Here is a 20,005-nt window from a genome sequence, read left to right as displayed (position 1 = left end):
TATTTGTGTTAAGCTCAGTAATATTAAATAGCCACTAATATCTAATAAGAAGTTATAATACATAGGTCTATGTTAGGGCTGTCAAGCGATTAAGAACATTAATCACGGTTAATGGCACAATTAATAAAATTAATCATGATTAATTGAACTTACAAATGTAGAATTACATCAAAAATAAAACAATGTAAAATGTTAGAGCTTACAAGCCTACTCAGTCCTACTTCTTGTTCATACCTTTCAATGCCAGCTACAAAAGTCTCACTTTCAGGTGACATTGTAAATAAGAAGTGGGCAGCATTATCTGCCATAAAGGTAAGAAAACTTGTTTGTCTTAGTGATTGGCTGAACAAGAAGTAGGACTGAGTGGACTTGTAGGCGCTAAAGTTTTACATTGTTTAGTTACTGAGTGCAGTTATGTAACAAAAAAAATCTACATTTGTAAATTGCACTTTCATGATAAAGAGATAGCACTACAGTACTTGTATGAAGTGAATTGAAAAATACTATTTCTTTTGTTTCCATTTTTACAATGCAAATATTTGTAATCAAAAGTAATATAAAGCGAGCACTGTACACCTTATATTCTGTGTTGTAATTGAAATCAATATATTTGAAAATGTAGGAAGACATCCAAAATATTTAATAAATTTCAATTGATATTCTATTGTTTAAGAGTGCAATTAAAACTCCAATTAATTGTGATTAATTTTTTTGTGTTAATCACTTGAGTTAACTGCGATTAATTGACAGCCCTAGTTGACATATAAAGTGAGGACTGAATCTCTAAGTGCAAAACTCACTTAACTATGAGCTTATAACCAACATCTCCATAATAAAAAAATATAACCAAGGTCTTTTTTTTTTTTTTTTAACCAAACAAGAGCCAGCCATCTTCAGATGGCCAAGTCTTTGCTTACTGCTACCTTAGGACAGGTTGCCAACACATTATTTTACATGTCCTCCCTAAAAGAAAGACAGAAAAACACTTAAAAATGGAAAATAGCATGGGTTCCCTTTGCCAAATTTTACCATTCTCTTAAATCTCCAATGTGTTATGCAGAATGGCCTTGATTTTTATTTCAATCCCACCTTTTTTTTGCTTGCTCCTCTGAGTAATATAGTAAAAGATTTTTCTAGCACACAAAGAAATTAACTTATTTATTAAACCATGTCTGAAACTCGCCCTATGCAGAGGGGTTCATACAGCATTTCAGTCCCTTAAATAAGGAGTAAGTAGGACTTAAGTGGTGCATAGGCCTCCTCTTAGCTGTATTTCACTCCACATGATTACCAAGCTCATCAGCACCCTTTTCAGTAAGCTTAAAAAAAAAAAATAAACAAAGCACCATTTCAGAGAACGTTGCCTGTTAGTCAGAAATGGAAGCAGAAAGAAGATACTGGACTTGCAAACTTTTTACCAACACATTTTTAATAATGGGTAGGATCGTCTCCAGTTTGTACATCAAGCTTAAAAACAAATTCCCAAATGCCTGATGGGCTCTAAGATGTTTACAAATCTTAACACTGGTACAAAACTTTAGTGTACCACTCAATTCTCATTGCTACAGAGAGCCCAGACAGTGTTCCCGCTAATATCATTTAGTCTCATTTTTCGATGTAACTGCAAACTATTTTCTTGTTCTCTGCTCAAAATATCCACTGAACAGATCACCTATATAGCCGCTTGTGTGAGAACTGCAGGCTATGAAACTGCAAGGGACAATGCTTAGCCATACCTTGCCCTGTATTTCCCCATTAGAAATGGGGTAATTTTAATCATCTAACTTCCCTGATAATAATTTTAAAAATAAGTGTCACCACATTTGCCAGTGCAGGATTCTGTCCAGGCCATTCATCCCCAAATTGACCTAAACAGAGTCAGAGGCAACATGGATATCATATCCGCACCAGATGTCTGCACACACTGTCAGAAAGAGGTAAAACATGCCAGCCAACCAGGATCTTTTAACCTGAACAGACACACAAGTCTAAGGGTAATTTTTTTTTCCTGTCAGAAGTAGAAGAAGAACATTTGTTTTCTTTTTAAGATGAAATTCCTCTTTCCTCTAGAGTAAACACCACTTGAACTAAACTACTCATAGTTTTATACCCACTACTCTAATTGTCTGCATTGTGGAGTCAAAACGAAGGCAGACTTTCTAAGAAGAGGATGCAGGACATACAGCATGATTAACAAGTTGGTTCGTGCAGAGCAAACTATCTCTGCAAAAGCTATGAATAGGTCATATTGATTTTAGAAAGAATATTGTTCCACCATACAGAAAAGCAGAGCCATGGGCAGTCTGAAAACGGAGAAGCCAATTGAGAAAGGAGCATATATAGACAAACTGTTGTCATACAAACTATACTTTTCATGGTGTGGTAATCTAGCCGTCCAGTCCCAGACCTGGACTTTAGTGTCCACCAGTCTGGTCCTGTCCCAAACCTGGACTTTTGCGTCCAAAGTTTGGGGGCTTACCTGAAACTCCCCCAAGCTCACTACCAGCTTGGATATTCTCGCTGCCACCAGATCAGGAATTATCTATGGGGCCTGATCCCCCTTGCCTCCCTCTGGTGTCCCAACCCTCCCTTGGTGGACACCCAATTCCCAATCCCTTGGATGCTAAAGCAGGGACAATAACCCCTCCCCCCTTCTCAGGCTGCCTCGCGGCTAACCTGGGTGAAGGAAGAAACCAGCTTTTCTGCTTCCCTCAGGACAATGGAGATGCAAATACCACAGCTGGGCTCTGCACCCCCCTTGCTCCAGGAACGAGGAAAAACTGTAACCACCAGAGAACAGAGGAATTCTTCGTCTCTCCCGTAGTCTGCTCTTTCCCTGGACCCAAATAGGAAATAGCCACAGCCTGCTTTTCCTTTGCCTCCCTAGAAAAGAACTTTCACAAGGTTTAACAAGAAAACTTTATAGAAAAGAAGAAAAATAAACAATCATCTTGCATTAAGAACTCAATACAGGCTCTTGCTTATAAGAAAAATAAAGAAACAGTCTGATTTAAAGATGCCCAATTAAACCAGCACAACAAATTAACATCAGGTAAATCACCCCAAAGACCATCATAGCTGAATACTTTGCGGTTCCTGGTACTTACAGATTTTTAGAAGAGTATTAGAGAGAATTAGAAGAGACTTGTTTCCTCATAGCTAGAAGAAACAACAAAGACCCGAGTATACAAATTCCCGCCCCTGACTTTAAACATCCAGTCTCTGATTGGTCCTCTGGTCAGGTGTTCGGTTACCCTTTTCAGGTAAAAGAAACTTAACTCTTACCTACCTATCCATTTATGACCGCCCCCAATCACCGACAGTAGAAACTTCACTGGAGGTGATTTCTACCTAAAACTTTAACTAAACAGAGGATACAAACACATGCACATAGAAATAAAAGCATGCAAAGTACAAGACTTTAACATTGTCAGGAAAAGTTTTAACCAGTGTATTCTGGGAAACTCTCACGGGAGAGTGCATCAGCTACTTTGTTAGAAGCTCCTGAATGTGTCGGATTTCGAATCAAAATCTTGAGAGCTAGATCCACCGAAGTAGTTTCTTGTTGTTGCCTTTGGCTGTATGAAGCCACTTTAGCGCAGCATGGTCAGTTGTAGCTGGACCGCCGTCCCAAACGTATGGGCGTAGCTTTTCCAGGGCGTACACAATGGCATAGCTTCTTTTCACTGACTGACCAGTGACTTTCCCTCTCAGATAGTTTCTTGCTGAGGAACACGACAGGATGGAAGTTCTGATCCGGTCCTTCTGCATAAGAACTGCTCCTATACCACGCTCAGATGCATCGGTGGTTACTAGGAATGGTTGTCAAAGTCTGGGGCCTTAGCACAGGGTCAGACGTGAGCGTCGCCTTCAGTTGGGTAAGGCTTCCTGACACTGATCAGTCCATTTAACTGTAGTTGGCTGGGGCTTTTTGGTCAGGTCGGTCAGTGGTGCAGCGATTGTGCTGTAGTGTGGTACAAATCGCCTGTAATACCCGGCCAAGCCTAAGAAAGATTGGACCTGTTTCTTGACTTTGGGCAGGCCACTTTTGGATAGCCTCCACCTTGCCTGTAGGGGTTTATGGTTCCTCGATCCACCTGATGTCCAGGTAAGTCACTCTGTTTTGGCCTATTTGACACTTTTTGGCCTTAACAGTTAGTCCTGCTGCCTGTACGGTCAAAGACCTTTCCAGGTGTTCTAGGTATGCGGGCCAGGAGTCAGAAAAAATGGCCACATCATCGAGGTAGGCCACTGCATATTCTCCCAGTCCTGCTAGTAGACCATCTACCAGTCTCTGAAAGGTGGCGGGTGCATTGCGCAGCCCGAAAGGAAGTACATTAATTCATATACCCCTGCAGGGGTGACGAATGCTGACCTTTCCTTGGCAGTTCATCTAGTGGTACTTGCCAGTACCCCTTGTTAAGTCTATGGTAGAGATAAACTGGGCACGTCCCAACTTTCCAATAGCTCATCGGTGCGTGGCATTGGATAGTGTGTCTGGACGAGTCACTGCATTTTAGCTTACGGTAGTGCACACAAAAGCTATTTCCCCATCTGGTTTGGGTACCAGAACTACTGGAGATGCCCATGCACTGGTAGATGAGCGGATTATACCCATTTGTAGCATATTCTGGATTTCCCGCTGTTTAGCAGCCTGTGCGTGAGGGGACACCGGTAGGTGGTGTTCTAATGGGTGAGCATTACCTGTGTCGATGGAGTGGTATGGCCCGTTCAGTCAGTCTGGAGTGGCTGAGAACAATGGGCGAAGTTGGTGCACAGCTCCTGGATTTGTTGCCGCTGCAGACGTTCCAGGGTGGTTGAGAGGGTCACCTCTTCCACGCCGCCGTCCTTTCTGCCGTTATAGTAACCCCATCAGGCCACTCTGCGTCCTCTGCTCCCTGGACTGTAAACTGACAAACCTGTAAGTCTCTGGAATAAAAGGGCTGAGAGAATTAACATGGTACACTTTGGTTTTAGTGAGGAATCGGGAAATGCTATGAGATAGTTAACAGCTCCAGGCGCTCTTGGACTGTGAATGGCCCCTTCAGGATGTTTCCATCTTATGGACCTGTTGCGCCTTTAAGACCATAACCCGGTCTCCTGTCTTGAAGACGGTTCTTGGTATGTTTATCGTACCAGGCCTTTTGCTCTCCCTAATATCCTGTAGGTTTTCTCTAGCGAGGGCTAGAGAATGGCGGAGGGTGTTTTGTAAGTTGCTCACAAAATCCAGAATGTTAGTCCCTGGCGAGGTGTAAAAATCACCTCCCATTGGTGCTTCACCAACTGTAAGGCCCCTTAACTTCATGGCCATACACAAGTTCAAGAGGTGAGAACCTAAACTGGGATGCGGTACAGCCCTGTAAGCAAAGAGCAACTGCTGCAATACTAGGTCCAGTCATTGGAGTATTCATTTACGAATTACGGATCATGGCCCCAAGGTTCCATTAAACTTTCTACGAGGCCATTGTTGATGGTGGTATGGGGTGGCAACCAAGTGATTCACCCCATGATTTTTTCCACAGGTCCTCATGGTGCCTGCCAGGAAATTAGATCCTGAATCGTAACGATTTCGGAGGGCCAACCGACCCTGGTGAAAATGTCGGTTAGGGCCTGGCACACTGCTTTAGTCTGGTGTTACCTAGAGGCCACTGCTTCTGGCCATCGGGTCGCAAAGTCCACGAAGTTCAGTACGTACTGCTTTCCCCTGGGTGTCTTTCTCGGGAAAAGGACCCAGATATCCACAAGCTACTCGCTGAAATGGGACCTCAATTAATTGGGGAGTGGCTGGAGAGGGGCCTTGGCCAGATCTTGAGGCTTTCCGACTCTTTGCACAGCTCACAAGACTGGACAACCGGGCAACTTCCTTGCCCTCCCTCCCAGTAGAAAGACTTCCCAACCTGTCTTTGGGTTCTGTTCACCCCGCTGACTACTGGGATGATCATGGGCTAAGCTCAAGAGCTCCCCCTGTATTAGTTGGAACCACAGACCGCTTGTGCAGTGGCCCTTGTTCCTGCGTCCACCAGAAAGAATTTCCCTGTATAAAAGTCCTGGTTATAACCAAACGGGAGTTGGTGCAGAAGAGCTGAGAGGCGGTGGGTTGCTCCGTGCCGCCGCCCAAGCTGTCTGAAGGTTATCACTGCTTCCTGCTCAGTCCGGAACTGTTCCCTTGAAGCTGGGACTCCAGTTCTTCCTCAGGGCTGGCTTGGCTTGGTCCCTCTGGAAGTGATGAAATTGATGGGTTTGAGTCCGTCGCTGGGTGCACCTGGTGGTATTTCAGGCTCTGCCTGAGCCCTTTTGGTATGGTTGGCTTGTTGCTTCTGCCAGTTAGGCTCGTTGGTCCTTCTGGCATGGGGTTGAAGGTGTGGTTGCGCTTGTTGTGCTGGTTGCTGTTCAGTTCCGGGTCTGGGACTGGAGGTTTGTGGCTGGTTCAGCCGTGACACGGGAATCCGCGGTCCACTACCTCAGTCTGGTCCTGGTAACACAGACAGGTTCTCTTGTGGACGGGCTCAAGAATAGGAATGGGTCTGGAAGCTGTTCTGGTTTGCTGCGTGTAACCATTCCTTCTCTCTGGACTGCTTAACTTGCCAACCAGCATAGGAATTCATCTGCAAAAGTCCAATTCCTGACCGCTTTGTAAAAAAAAACTTGGACAGGCAGTTCCAGCTGTATGGCAAGTCCACAGCTTGTGAATGAGGGTTAAATGGTCACTTTGGCCCCTGGTTGATGAGTTGGGATCGACGAAGGATTGGTGGATAGCTGCACTTGTGCTCCCGTGTCTCTCCACGCGGTAACCTTCTTTCCGCCCACTCTCAGCTTTCCCTTTGCTCCAGGGGATTTGAGAGAGGTATCGGCCTGGGGGTCTTAGGTCCGCTGGGTGCAATGACTTGCACCCGGGTGGGGTTATTCGGGCAGTTGGCCTTTGGGCAGTTGGCCTTGATAATTCCCGTTTCATACGTGATAGCATTTCCAGCATAACGGGTTACGGATGAAGGGAAATCACTGAGACTGGTGAGGTGGAAGGATAGGGGTGTCTGCGGTTTCTTGGTTGTGAGGTGGGGTTTTTGGGTTGCCCTCGTGTAGGGTTTATTGCGGTGAGCTGCCTCCTGGCATCTTGTTCGGCCTTAATTAGTTCGCTGTCTCCTATGTTTTATTTCGGTCTTGGGCTGTAGCCGGGCTCTTTCCTTTCTGCTCATCTTTTTGAACTATGGTTTGTTTCTTGTGTTGGACGTGCCCTCTGGCGGTTCTCTGGGCGTCAGAATTGCTGGCTTTCTGCCTGCTGAGATTGTCCTAGCTCTGTTTGGATGGTCAATGAACCAAACAAGCTACTGTATTTACCTCGTGAGTTTGCTGTGCGGGTACTTAAGTTTCAATGTTTAACTAAAAAGATCTGTAATGGGCCTCTTTAAATGACTGAAAAAAAAAAAATATTGCAAGCTGCTAGTTCAGGAAAAAAATTTCAAGCTCTCTAGCCTGTAAAACCCCTGTCTTCCTTAAAGTAAGATGCCAAGAGCAGCAGGAGCAAAGAAAAAAAAAATTTGCTGTCTGTTAAAACCATCTTTTCCTCCCTGGACTGTGATTGCTGCAAGGCCCTCTGAAGAGAGGCTATTGTATCAACCAAATGACTCTTAAATGGTCTCTTTAATGAGCCTTACTAAAAATGCGCCTGCTGAACAGCAGGGTAAAGAAAAAAAAAATTTTTTTGTTTTTTTCTGTCGCCCTTTAAACCCAATTTCTTTGCCTGCTAATGCCTAGCAGGGAAAAAATTAATGTAGCTCTGCTTATGGTTATACTCCCATCCGCTGCACACCATGTGGTAAATCTAGCCGTCCATTCCCAGACCTGGACTGTAGTGTCCCCCAGTCTGGTCCTGTCCCAAACCCTGGACTTTTGCGTCCAATTTGGGGCTTACCTGAAACCCCAAGCTCATACCAGCTTGATATTCTCGCTGCCACCAGATCAGGAATAATCTATGGGGCCTGATCCCCCCTTGCCTCCTCTTGGTGTCCCAACCCCCTTGGCTGATGGAACCCAGATTCCCAATCCCTTGGATGCTAAAAGCAGGGACAATAACCCTTCCCCCTCCTTCTCAGGCTGCCTCGCTGGCTAACTGGGTGAAGAAGAAACCACTTTTCTGCCTTCCTCAGACAATTGAGATGCAAAATACCCCACAGCTGGGCTCTGCCACCCCCCTTGCTCAGGAACGAGGAAAAAACTGTAACCACAGAGACACAGAGAGAATTCTTCGTCTCTTTCCCGTAAGTCTGCTCTTCCCTGGACCCCAATAGAAATAGCCCACAGCCTGGCTTTTCCCTTTGCCCACTAGGAAACGAACTTATCACAAGGTTTAAACAAGGAAAACTTTATAGAAAAGAAGAAAGAAAATTAAAACAATCATCTTGCATTAAGAACTCAATTATCAGGCTCGTGCTTATAAGAAAATATAAAGAAACAGTCTGATTTAAGATTAGCCCAATAACCAAGCACAACAGAATACATAAGTGTAAATATACACCCCATAAGACCATCATAAGCTGAATTACTTTGCGTTCCATGGGGTACTTACAATGTTTAGAAAAGTATTAGGAGAGATTAGAAGAAGAACTTGTTTCCTCATAGCTAAGAAAACAACAAAGACCCCGAGTATACAAATTCCCGCCCCTGACTTTAAACAATCCAGTTCTCTGATTGGTCCTCTGGTCAGGTGTTCGGTTACCCTTTTCAGGTAAAAGAAACTTAACCCTTACCTACCTATCCATTTATGACACATGGTCCGGTTACAAATGTGTAAAATAGTATTTGCATTTTCATATTAGAACATATTCAAATTCTAGAGCGTATTCTTCCACCCAACAACACCCAAGAATCTGGAATTCAGGGATACTTTTAATCAGCTTAGGGCTACTGGGAAGAGGGTGGGTGGGAACAGAAAGGGAGGAAGAAGCAGGCTGGAGATATTAGAGCAGACATTTTTCATATACTTTTCTCTGTTTCTTCACTTAAAAAACAAAAACAAAATACTGAACCTGTTTCATATGTTACCATTTTGTTATAGGTCAAGTACTGAAACACTGAGAATGTACTGGCAATATTTCCACTTCTTTTAAAGCAGTTATACCATAAAGATTAACCTAGAAAAACAAAACCCAAACAGCTGTTTTTTATTTTTGTTTTTTCCTATGGAGTACTACTTTCCTTTCTGGAAGCAATCTTGTCTTCCTCATCTAAATCCTAACTTTGGACTTAATCCAAAGTCCATTGAAGTCAATGTGGGTGTTATCACTGACATGCATGGCCTTTGGATCAAGCCCTTTAAAATTTCTTTTAAAAAAAATTGTACTTCCCCAGTTACTTGAAAATTTTCAGTACAGTTCTTACACCACAGTATTATAGAATGTAATGTTTATATAACATTGCCTAAAAGCATATGCAGACACATTGTTGCAAAACACACATGGTGAAAGTTGTATTTTGACTATTACTTAAAATAGCTCATAAGCAAATTTATTGGGAAATAATATGGATTTATTTTCATATCATTTAATTCCAACAGCTAAAAATGGGTCAGTCCCAAACCTCTTCCCTTCAAAAGGGAAATTATAATCACCTGATATCAAAGTAGCCCTTTCAATTCAAAATCTAGTCAATTAAAAGAAGAGTTTCTGCTAATATCTACAACCTCATTTTCCTATTTTTAAAAGTCTCTTTCTCTCTTTTGTTGCTGTTTAAAAGATCCTCACAAACAAGAGAGAAAACTGTGTGTGGAGGGGATGTGGGGGGGAGACAATGAAACTGACTATGGACAAGATGTTAATCCACAAAGTAAACACACTGAGAAGACTAGACTTTTTCAGTTACATATTTCTTATTTTGGTATTATTTGTCACAACTGCAGTTAAAAATGGCACTTAAGTCTGAAGTTTTGAATTGACAGTGTCCCTTAAAAATACATACAGCTTTCATTCCCTAAAGAGGACAGCTAAAGTTGACAGACCCAAATTATATTCTTATTGCCATTTTTCAAAAATACCAGTCCCACTGTGTAACCATTTCATTCCTTGGGCTTTTTCTAGGTGTTCCTGATCCACCAGAATCAAGTATATATGCAAAGTGGACACATGCTTTCTTAAGATGCAAAACTACACAAGGTATTGGGGGGGGGGGGGAAAGCAAGCTATATTCACATATAATCGGTCACCATATATGACTTCTGCACTTTACTGCTTGGGCACTGTAATATGTTTTATAAAAAGTTAGCATGGTGACACCACGTAACATTGCCCAACCCCCAGCACTTAAGATTTCTGATGGAAATATCTCACATCTGGAAGTTAATGAACAAAACATCTGGGAACTGAAAGAGACAAAATGGTGAAACAATCCCAAGGAGGGAAGCTGCTTAAAGAAATATTATTCTATTGGTTTAAACGAGAGACTTCTATTTAACTTTGGCCACGTTAAGTTCAATGAAAGATTTCACAAAACCCCTGTTACAGTAAGGGCATGGCTACACTGGAAACTTCAAAGCGCTTTGAACTGTGAGTGTGGTCGTGTGCAAGCACTGGGAGAGAGCTCTCCCGACGCTTCTGGTAATCCACCTCCATGAGGGGATTGGCTCCCAGTGCTCGGAGCGTGTCGACACTAGCGCTTTAAAACGCTCAGACTTGCTGCGCTTCAGGGGGGTGTGTGATTTTTCACCCCCCTGAGCCACCAAATTAGAGTGCTACAAAATATAAGTGTAGACAAGCCCTATGATCAGGCCCTCCTGAAGCAACACACTCCTCATTAGGGTACTCTGAGCTGTTCATCACAACTGTGTTACTGTCTGCCCTATCTACGTTTAGGTTCCAAACAATTCCTCCTTCAGCTCTGCATTATAATTTTCCAACAAGCTTCATTCCTGTGCTGAGAATGCTTTAACAGTTGTCCAATTTTCTCTTTGCATTTCTTAGCATGAAATCAATTATTGTTTTGTATTTATAATGCACTGCAAAACTTCCCAGTGACAAACCTTTCATCTTGACACCTTGATCTCTTCACACCTCTTAATATGAGTTAATTGTTACCTACTTGCACAGATCACTGGTTGAGTTACTAACCATTTTGTAGCTCACAAATGTTTTGGCTCAAAAGCTGTTTTTCATTTTTAAGCCATGTGTTTTGAAGTAGAGGGGAAAGGAAATGTCACTAATCACTTTTCTCCTGAAGTTTTTCTTCTGTAACTCTCTCTGCACAGCTGATAATTATTCCAGGGAGTCAGTAACTAAGAGTTAAGCACCCACTTTCCACTACCCCAACAATGAAAAACTTAATACAAGTGAACAACATCGAATGGCAGAATTCAAAAAGAGAGCTCTCTGAAGTACACTTAAATGTGTTTTCTTAATTATTTTGGTTAAATCCTAAACAAAACAAAAACCACATACATACCACCCAAGATCACCAGATCCCTTTTGAGTCATTAATATAATTTACAGGTTTGTATTACAGTAGAACCTCAGAGTTATGAATACCTGGGGAATGGAGGCTGTTCCTAACTCTGAACAAAACATTATGGCTGTTCTTTCAAAAGTTTACAGCAGAACACTGATTTAATGCAGCTTTGAAAATTTACTATGCAGAAGAAAAATGCTGCTCTCTCTTTGTTTTTTAGTAGTTTACATTTAACACAGTAATGTACTGGAGTTGCCTTTTTGGGGGAGGGGGCAGGGGGAAAGAGGGGTCCTCTGCAGCTGCCTGATTGTGTACTTCTGGTTTCAAATGAGGTGTGCGGTTGACTTGTCAGTTCATAACTCTGAGGTTCAACTGTAAATACAAATCTTATGCATGGACCTATCAAAAGGGTTATATAATTGAGCGTTTATAAATAAAATCACGGTAACCAGTTCTGTATAGAGACTCTAATTAATGTCAATATCTAATCTGTTGCTGAAACCACTGGAATATTTCATTTTAATGACACAGTATACTCATGCTAGTAGAAGGCTGCATGGCATGCAATTTTGACTGCCAAATTGAAACATGATTCTCAGACCTTAGTAACTCATTTTAAACCAGATGGGACAACGTAACAAACCTGACTTGGCATGAGAGCGTCTCTTTCTTTCTAAAGATCCACTCACTTTCTTCTCCAGCAGTTTCGTCTAACCGAAGTCAAGTCACAGCCAGCCAAAATTTAAACAAAAAGTTACAGAAGGTATGTCATCTACTGAAGCTCAGAAGCCATATTTTCTCAAACTTTTAAAAGATTATAGCAGTGAGGGAAAAATATTAAAAAAAAGAGTTTCTACTTCTCAATCAACAGAAGCCATGGATCTTTGTAGAAGTCAGGGGATGTAAGAAAACAAGGAGAAAGGCTCCCATGATTAAAGGCTGGATGATGAAGACAGCTCATATCAATGGGAGTTTGGAGAGGAGAAATATTGATAGAAAATCTATCAAAAGAATCTTTTATTGAATTTCCAGGCAGAGAAGTTTCCAAGTCACCACAAAAGGTGGGAGAAAAGTAGAAAGGGGGGAAATAATGGGAGGGAGAGGAACAGAATAGGTCTCTCCATCTCCTGTTTCACTCTGGTTCTACTCGCTCTTTCCTGCTCCTCTTTCTTCTCCTTTAGTTTAACTTCAACTCTTTTGTCTTCAAACTTTCCTGCAGCTCACTCTTCTCTTAACTTGTTCATACGCCTGCATTCCCATCTGCTCTTCATTCACTGAATTATAGTCCCTCCTCTTGTCCTTTCCTTTTACAAGTTCCACTAGAATACTCAGACTGTAGTTGATAATGTTGGCAATAGGGTTTTGGTCTCTATTAAGCAAGCTTTTCTTTTAAGTGACTGATAGAAAAAAGAGGTGGCAACCACTGAAGTAGGACTTTTCAGTATGTGTCTGGTATAGAGAAATCCAGAGACATTGCATGGAAAAGCTGTACTAGCCCTAAGTAAATCAATGCTGGCAGCACTGTTAATGTCCATTAATGAAAGAAATGACCACTACTTATTCTAGGCAGATTTTTAACTGTTTGAATAGTTATGTTAGTCCAGAAGAAACAGGACTTGTCTAGCAAGATTGCCTATTAAACATGATTAGTGGTAAGCTATTTACAGGACAACACACTATATAACACACACACAGAGTAATAGGTGATAGTTAGATGCTGTCAATATTCATACATACATGCACCAATAAATCAAAGATTCAGATCCCAAAATAGAAAATACACACATTTGTTTCAAGAGTGTATGAATTAATAACCAGGCTGGTAGAATCTGGTATGTCAAGTTCTCAGCAGCATGAGTAAGAGACCTGCGGGGGTACAGGAGAGATCCAGGCAGTGAAAGGGTTAACCATTAAGAGCTGGAGCTCCTCACCTGTATCAACCACCTCAGCCAAGATGGAAGTAGTAGGTCTAAGATAGCTTCACTCTTGGACATCAAAGACCATGTGGCATTAAAGAAAAGACACAAAATAAACTTTGAACACGGTATTCCAGAGCGACAAGTCTCGAAAACTCCAGCCTCCAACTCAAACCTAGGTCCCTCCCCTTCCTTTGATTCCTTTTGGCTGGTCGGAGCTAAAAGCCAAGCTGTGGTTGGGATCATGAGAGGGGAATAACGCAGCGAAAAAAATAATAAAGCTAAACCATTATGACCCGTTCAGTGATGCTCGACACTGGCTAAGATACTGAAGACAAAAAGCCACTTTACTAACTAGAACAAAGCTTAATATACAACGCGAAGTGCCACCCGCGTGGAAACACACGGGCGATCAGGCAAGTTTTCACAGCCCGCGTGCTGCGTGGAGCGAGCCTCATTTCCTACGTTGCACTTGGACTAAGAGCCGAGACAAATCCAAGAGGAGCCCAGCCGCTCAAAAGCCCCAGACGTATCCGCAGCTTAAAACAGCGGCAGTGAAACGCTTGCAAGTTCTTCATGCCCCAAACCACCGTCCGAGCAGCAGCAGCGTTTCATTCCCCACCACCCCAAAAAGCCATCGCTGACTTGCACAGGATCAGCGGCTGGGGGGCTATGCCCAGCCTGGGGGGGGGGGGGTTTGCTAGGACCCGATGCTAAGCTCTCGCCAGAGGAGCGGGGGACGGAGGTTAAAGCAGCGGCTGGCCAGGGCGCAGAAAGGGGCATTACGGACGGACAGACGCAAAGCCGGACAGTCTCCCCGCCTGTCCCCCCGTTACCTGGACTGGCCGAGCTCGCCCCCTCCGCCTGCAGCCGCGCACAGCCCGCTCCCTCTGCGGCGGGAGAGCCGCGCGGGGGGCGCGCCCAGGCTGGGCTCCTCCGCCTCCTCCCCCACCCCGCTGCGAGCCAGGGGCAGCGGCTCCGAGAGCGCAGGGCGCCGCGCAGGCAGCGGGGCGGCCGGGTCGGGCTGCGCCGTGGGCGCGCCTGTTGCCGGGGGGAGGGGCGCGCGAGACGCGTTCGCCCCCCCGCACTCCCGGCCGCTGCGGGGATCGTCCGCCTGCCTGCTCCGTTGATCAAGCCCGCTTTCCCGCGCTCGCGCGGGCGCCTCAGCTTGCCCTGCACACCCCATCTCCTCCCCATCCCCTCTATCTTGCTCCCTGCCATGGTTATGCCCCCCCCTACACTGCTCCCACACCCTTATCAGCTGCACCTATGCTCATGCCCCTCTCCCACCTGCCCCACATCCATCCCACCACGTGCCTCCTCATCCCACTGCTTCACACACCCTTCCTGCTGCGCCCATGCTCATGCCCTCGTTCCCTGCTGCCCCACACAATGCTGTCCCATGCTTATTCCCCCCTGCACCCACCACCCCTCTGTTTGCCCCCTGCCCCATGCCCCACACACTGTTCCAGCTTCGCCCTCACCCATGCTCATGCCCCACTGCCCCACCTAAGCCCCGGTGGTTTTCTTCCCCCGCCTCCACTTCCCTCCCTGTTTTGTCTCCCTGTAATTGTGCCAGTCCAGCAAATTCTGCTGTGCCCTGTGTCTGGCGCCTCTTCCTCTCATTCACTCGCCGTTCTCCCTTTTACTTTTTAGCACCGTATTTATTAACCCAGTCTCGGAACTGTCGCGATCCCCATTCATACTCCCACCACCCCCGCACACACACCACTCCGTCGGTACATTGTGCATCATAGTTTCACCAGGACTCAGGGTTTCAATTCATTTCATTTCTCTCCACCACAGTCACTTCAGGCCGTTCTGGATAGCAAAACTATAGGAGGGGTTGGCATCTTTCAGAAGTGCTGCTACAAGGTCTTCATTTATTCACTCTAAATTTTAAGGGTCTTCGATGTCTATATATTTAACGCTTTTTAGAAGGTCTCTTTCTATAAGTCTATAATATATAACTAAACTATTGTTGTATGTAAAGTAAATAAGGTTTTTAAAATGTTTAAGAAACTTCATTTAAAATTAAGTTAAAATGCAGAGCCCCCCTCCCAGAGCGGTGGCCAGGACCCGGGCAGTGTGAGTGTCACTGAAAATCAGCTTGCATGCTGCCTTCAGTACGCATGCCATAGGTTGCCTACCCCTGCACTATAACTTAGGCTGCATCTATATCACACGGGATTGGTGAGGGGAACAGTTTCCTGAAATCCATGCAAAAACTGCTGGTTTCGTTATCATTACATTGAGGGTGGGGAGCACTTGCTTTATAAATCCAATCCCCTATGACATCCTCCTATCCACTGATTATTAATAAAGACTTCCGTTTTTCTCCACAGACTTTTTTGCCATCTATCTCCTTGCCTTTCCTCTTCACAACATGAAAGCCTCATCTGCTTCCCTCCCTTTCCATTCATTCCTCTGTCTTACCTCATGTAACTCAACAGTCTCCTCCTGTCTGAAACTCTCCCTTGCTTTTCACAAACATGCTACCTATTTAGTCTTAAAATAAGCTTCTCTTTCTCCATCCTGACATCTCTGGGCTTCATGAATCCCTAAATCCCCTTCCTTGCTAGTGGATTCCAGTTCTTTACCCAACAACAACAAAAAATAATAATAATAAAAAAGTAAAGTTTTTTAAATCAAATGTGGTCCAATCTGGATTTATGATATCACCAGATTAAACCTTTGTGCATTATTTGTATATATCTTGCAAGGATCTCTTATTCTGTGCAGTCGGGACAGTTCTCAAAGACCAGTTGCAATGGAGCCCACTGCATATTGTCTTCTAGATATCAGCTTTTTCCATGTACCCTTGAGAGGTACATGCTATGAAATAATGAATCCTGCTTGCCTATTGTATGCAAAAATGTATTAGAGCAACACCCCATCGTTAGAAGTTCTGTCAGCATTTCATTACAAACTCCAGGCCTGAGTCTCCTGGCAGTTATATCAGTGTAAAGAAACAGTAACTACATTACAAAGTTTCAATAGTTCATACAACTGGAGTTAATCAGAGAAGAATTACACTCTTTGTTTTTAAACTGGGAAGGGGAGTACTGAAGTTATTTTAAGACGACACTGGCTGATTTTTTTCCTCAATATTAGCATTCATGTATTATCTACATTATACATACCGCTAAGAATTTAAAAACTTACACCTCACCTCATTTTCAGCACTTGTAACTTTATAGAGTGGGTGTTGTGGCAATTGAGGACCAGGCATTGATGATGGGTCTACACAGAGTGTGGCTGCATACATGAAAGGGTGTGTCAGGACTACTACTATAGTTGAAAGCTAATGGAGAGTCTACTGTCCTCTTAAAGCTACAGAGGACCATATTATTTGTGATTAATTTGAAGAGACAGCATATGAGGAAGATGTATCTTCAATGCACCAATAAGATTATCAATTTGCAAAAGTCAGGAAACTCAGCATTCAAGTTTTCAGGTGGACCTCAGCAACCCTTGTAAATGTTCATGTGTGAAAGGCAGTTGCAGGGTGTGATCCCTCCACTCTCTTTCAAAGCATGGCCCGGAGTATGTGTTTGTTGAGGACTGAGCCATGATGGAATTGTTTTAGTAACTGAGAGTGGAAGGTGAAGAAGAAATATTCAGCAATGTTGTGTTTCCAGTTTGTATTTCAGAGTGTGTAGGTCTGCATGCATCTGAAATGCAAAGCAGAATATGGAATTGCTAAAACTGTATAAAAATCCAGGCTATAACCCAGGCAACCAAAAATGGATCAGGTTTTGCACAGCTCTGTTTATTTGCACAATGGATAATTTGACATTAGAGCCTTTTTATGACTTGACAGAAACACACTATTATTTCAGCTCTGTATGCTACATAAAAGAGGTTAAACGTTTCCACTGTGCAGGCTATTTTACCATAAGCTTTTACTGTCAAATAACTTATTTATTTGTATTGCAGTGGCACATAGGGGCCCCAGTTATGGACCCCGGCTCTACTGTGCTAGGAGCTGTACACACATATAATGGAAAGACAGCCCCTGCCCCAGCGTTTATAATCTAGTAGCTGCAGTGATGGAGTTTTGTTTTGAAAGATTCTATAGCTTTAAGAGATATTCCTTATACTTGAAAGAAGGAATACAGACAAAATCTGCAATACCTCTCAGACATACACTATAAAGTATATCAAAGCCTTGTCACGTAGAAAATATTTCTTATTGTGTTTCCAAAGGAAGCAGAAGACAATACCACTAACTCTCCTTAAATTACATCCATATTTGTACACCATCAATATAATAGTATCCTCTGGAGTCTGCAGATACTGAGACTGTCATGTAACAGGGGTATTACTGTTACAAAGATCATCAATATTAACATGAGCAGATCTCTGAATATAATATCTGGTAAACTCTCTGTTGTTAGGCATTAGGAAGAACTCAGCATTGTTGGTGTACCAAAAATAACAATTCAAATTTTTAAACAAAATTGCACATCTAATTCACATACTGAAATACTGCTACTGAGCATGCACATTGGGTATCTCCATGGTGAAAACACCAGTTACATGTTTAACTGGCTGTTTCCATGCAGAAATACCTAATTTGCACACACAACCATGGTAATACCTGTGCATAAAATCTGAATTCAATGACACATTGTGACAGACTGTACCCCTATGTCCATCCTTTTTACAAGACTATGATAAATTTTATACAAAATGTCTTATGAGATATCATTTGAAAAATCATAATCTGCTGAACATGATTGTCCTGGTAAAATACATGTAGCAACCCTGCATGTAAAGTTATAAGATTCTATTCTATAACATTGCTGTGATATGTTCCAAAGTTAGAGAAGCAGGCCCAAACCAGTTCTTCAGAGACAAAATACCCCAGACAGGTATCAGCATAATCAAATGGAATCTCATGGACTATCACCCAGCAAAGTGGCCATTCTTTGGCAAGAAGAAAAGGTGAGCAAGAACTTTACATATTGACAATGGAACAGCTGGGGTTTTCCATGTAAACCGACTGGTTGTCACCTGAACCCCAACTGAAGGTAATCCTCAAAGAGGGAGGAAGAGTATAAGAATGGGAAACAGAGTCTCCCAAATTGCCTCTATTCCCTCATCTCTCCTCACAACATCAACAATATTTGAAAGACATCACTAAACTGAGGGGGATCCTGGCTGAAGCAATCCAGCCAGACTGCTGTAAGCTTATGGTGAGAAAACCCTTTCTGTTTTAAATTTACTTAGCTTGTTAAGGTAGGTGTTGGTTACAAAGGAAATAAAAGGTAAAAGGCAAACTAATTCTGATTTTTATGCCTCATTACTTGCAATCACTTAAAAACTATCTTTCTGAAGTTGTTAAACTTGTTGTTTTGTCTAAACCCCAATGTGTGATTGGACTGAAGTGTTTGGGAACCTCCACTTGAGATAACAGACTCTGTGCATATCGTCTTCCATTGATGAAATGACAGACTTTCTATGATCTCGTATTGCCCAGAGGGAGGGAGCTGGGCAATACAAGATGCACATTTCTGGGGACTAGTCTGGGACTGAAAGTTTTCTGGTGTCATCCTGTATGTAATTCATGAGTGACTGACCAGAGCATTCATGTAATTCAGCTGGAAATGATTTTGCATGCTAGAGGCTGTGTGTGAACTGGCCAGGAGTGACTGTACTCACTGCGAAGCAGTGTAAAAGGCAACCCAGATTGGGGAATTGAGGGGATGCAGCTGCTCAGCAATTCAGATTGAAACCTACATGGGGTAATATCACATATACACGTGCTCTTTGTGTGTGTGACCTTAGGGGTCCTGCTCTGAAACTCCAAAAACTATTTCTGCATATTTTAAAACTCCTTAATAGTAACAATGATCTTGTGTCATGGGATAACACAAAGGATGAGACAGCACAGCTAGTTTCTGTCACGTGAGAGATCTGGAGCCTTGATTCTGCAGTTGGAATGGGATGGGACTCTTTTCAGGGGTATGGTTGCTTGGGAGGATTGAGGCCTATGTTTGCAAGCAAGCCTGGAGCTGCTACTTCTTAATCATCATGAAGATGATCACATGGGGTGGGAGGGATGTGCTAGTCTGATTTGTTCTTCAGTTCTCTCTGGCAGCTGGCTCTAAGAGTTTGTTTTCACTGCAAAAAAAAGGGGGGGGGCATGTATTCTTAATTTGGATTAGTTAACTAAAGTTAAAACAGCTGTGAAGACACAGCAGCTCTTCTTTTAACTCAAGTTAGCAGCTGGAATTAACACCTATAGAGGAGCTGAGGTTGAATTTGAGCTGGTAGCCCGAGTTAAAAGTCAACTTACTGTGTCTTCATTGCTTTTTTAACCCCAGTCAGCTAACTGGGGTTAGCTACCCCAAGTGAAGATTAACCCTTTTTTTCTCCTCCCAGTTAAGACATACCTTAAGTGACAGTCTCGTGGGAGACTGCGGACCTCGCAGTACATCCGGGCAAGTATAACAAGACTTCTCCATGCAGGGGATGGAGCTATATAAAGACAATGACACGTATTGAAAGTAAAGTGGCCACTGCCACATCCCCAGAATATCAGACATTCCAGTACTTCTGGGAACAGCCTGGGCCACCCCGCCGGTGTGACCTCACACTCACAGAGGATGCCATTTTGAAGAGCACATGAGGTCACGTCAGTGGAGGCAGCT

The 20,005-nt window shown here is 43.3% G+C and overlaps 1 protein-coding gene across 4 annotated transcripts in view; it reads right to left on the bottom strand.

The window, feature by feature from the left end:
• Positions 1 to 14,332, bottom strand: part of LPAR1 (lysophosphatidic acid receptor 1) — a 122,994-nt gene extending 108,662 nt beyond the window's left edge. The window contains exon 1 of one of the 4 annotated variants that reach the window (XM_032764939.2): positions 14,183 to 14,332. The gene's annotated coding sequence lies outside the window, so the exon portion shown is untranslated. Of the gene's footprint in view, positions 1 to 12,073; positions 12,778 to 13,361; positions 13,681 to 14,182 lie in introns of those variants that run through there. The other 3 variants (XM_032764941.2, XM_032764943.2, XM_032764944.2) reach the window with 3 other exon arrangements.
• Positions 14,333 to 20,005: the final 5,673 nt, after the last annotated feature.

Source organism: Chelonoidis abingdonii, chromosome 6, assembly GCF_003597395.2.
Source record: "Chelonoidis abingdonii isolate Lonesome George chromosome 6, CheloAbing_2.0, whole genome shotgun sequence".
NCBI lineage: Eukaryota > Metazoa > Chordata > Testudines > Testudinidae > Chelonoidis > Chelonoidis abingdonii.
Note: the sequence above shows the minus strand (reverse complement) of the source record. Positions and strands in the feature narration are given on the sequence as shown.